This window comes from Solanum pennellii, chromosome 3 (genome assembly GCF_001406875.1).
Source record: "Solanum pennellii chromosome 3, SPENNV200".
NCBI lineage: Eukaryota > Viridiplantae > Streptophyta > Magnoliopsida > Solanales > Solanaceae > Solanum > Solanum pennellii.
In genome coordinates this window covers 14490234-14492796 of record NC_028639.1, presented here as the reverse complement: position 1 = coordinate 14492796, position 2563 = coordinate 14490234, and positions in this window count along the sequence as shown.

Sequence of the window (2563 nt, the reverse complement as noted above, 5' to 3'; positions counted from 1 at the left end):
TTTTTTATATATATATATATATATATATATATATATATATATATATATCGTATGTGTTTTACTGCTTTATATTGAGTTGAGCAGAGCCAAGGTAAGTGTTCCTTCTTATTTCTTTGCAAGCTTAAGTTGTTGTTTAGCATTCCAACTTGCATACTCGTACATTCAATTAACTAATACCAGTTGGTCTGCATCGTATCATGAAGCAGACACAGGTAACCAGGATTAGCATCATCCGACGCCTCGTTAATCCAGCTAAGCATTCAGAGTTAGTGGTGAGCCTCTTTGCATTCTGGAGAACACATAGTTACTATTTTTCAGTTTTATCTTTTATAGGATGTTGTGGGGTCGTCCCAACATTCATCTTAGTATTATGGAGGCTTTATAGAAAGAAAGTCAGTCAGATAGTTTAGTTTTGAATCTCTCATTAATACGTTACAAATATTTTATTATGAGACTTAAGTGCCATTTTGGCAAAGACTTTTAGTTTAAGATATCTTTATGAGAATGTTTCTTCCTTTATATTGAGTTAAGTTTTCCGCTGAGTTAGTAAGTCATGCCACGTGTCCGCTCAAGGCCACCAATGGTCATTGGCTGTTGGTCACGTCCAGGGCGTAGGCTAGGGGCGTGACAAACTTGGTATCAGAGCATAGAGTTCAAGATTCCTAGGGAATCTATGAAGTCCTCTCTGTAGAGTCCTAGTTATCGATGTGAAGCGCGCCACATCTATAATTAGGAGGATGTAACATTTAGGAATTCCTTCACTTCTTTCATATTCCTTTTTGTGCGTTAGAGTTTATCTCTAAAGTTTGTCTCTAATTCATGTTTGCACGTATTTCAGATAACCATGCCTCCACGAGGAGTGGCAAGAGGTCGTCCAGCTAGAAGAAATGTAGAGGAACCAAAATTACCTAATGCATAAAATGTGCAACCTCAACGAGAAGTCACAAATGCTGAATTACTTGAGGCTATCAAGATGTTAAGCCAAGTGGTAACAAATCAAGTTGGACAACACAGGGGAGCTAGGCAAGAAGAGGCTGACACTTCGAGGATTCGTGAATTCTTGAGGATGAATCCTCCAAGTTTCACCTGTTCAAGAACCACTGGGGTTCCAGAGAATTTCGTTGAGAAGATGAAGAAGGTATTTGATGTGATGCATATCAGCGATGCTGAAAGAGTTGAGCTAGATGCACACCAATTGAAAATATGTCTAGGACTTGGTTTGATCAGTGGAAGGAGGGCAGAGATGAGGATGCACCACATCCGAGTTGGGTTTGTTTTGAAGAGGCTTTCTTGGGGCGTTTCTTTTCCCGAGAATTGAAAGAGGCTAAGGTACGAGAGTTTCTTACACTGAAACATGACTCTATGAGTGTACATGAGTATGGGTTGAAGTTCACCTAGCTGTCCCGTTATGCTCCTGAAATGGTTAAGGATATGAGGAGCAAAAAGAGCTTGTTTGTCGCTGGCTAGGGTCGTGCATCAAGCAAAGATGGTAGGGATGCGATGCTGATAGTCGATATGGACATATGCAAGTTGATCGTTTATGTGCAGAAGGTCGAAGAGGAGAAGATAACGGACAGAGAAGAGTATAGGAGCAAGAAAGCCAAGACTGGGAATGATCTGGGCAGTAGAAAGGTGGTATTAATCGGCCACAATTTCATAAATAAAAGGGGCCTGCACCATCATTTGCTAGTGCGCCTGCACACAGATACAAAGGTGAACTCATGTCCAGAATTCGCAGAATTTCAGAGCTGGACCAACACAATCTCAAGGAAGTGTGGCACAGGGAGGTAGTTAAGATCCTTTATGTTCTAGGGTGTGGTAGGCACCACCCAGGTAAATGTTGTGATGGTCAGACATGTTGTTTTAAGTGTGGACAAAGGGTCACTTCATCAAGGAGTGCCCTAAGAACATGCAGGGTAGTGGAAATCTGGCAAAAGAGCCCAATCTTCATTAGTTGCTCCACCAGACAGGGCTGCACCTAGAGGAGCTCCTTCTGGTACCGACGGAGGGGTAAAACGCCTCTATGCAATCACTAGCCGCCAAAAGCAAGAAAACTCTCCAGATGTTGTCACTGGTATGATCAAAGTCTTTACTTTTGATGTTTATGCTTTGTTAGACCTAGGAGAAAGTTTTTCTTTTGTAACTCCTTACGTTGCAAATAGGTTAGAGATTCTTCCCGAGAAACTTTGTGAACCTTTCTATGTTTCTAGGAGAGTCTGTTCTAGTAGAAAGAGTCTATCGTGATTGTCCATTTCTATCAATCACAAGAACACCATGGTTGACCTAGTGGAATAAGACATGGTAGATTTTGATGTCATTCTAGGTATGGACTGACTTCATGTCTGTTATGCATCAATAGATTGTATAACTCGAGTTGTCAAGTTTCAGATTCCTAACAAGCCAGTTATAGAGTGAGTAGTAGTTTAAAAAAAAAACTTTAAAAAAATATGTAAAATTCACACACACAAATCCCCTTTTATTAAAATAATACTCAATAAATCATTTGTATTTTTCATGACGGCACAAAGGGTGAATGAATTCACTGGTTACAGAAAAAAAAGAA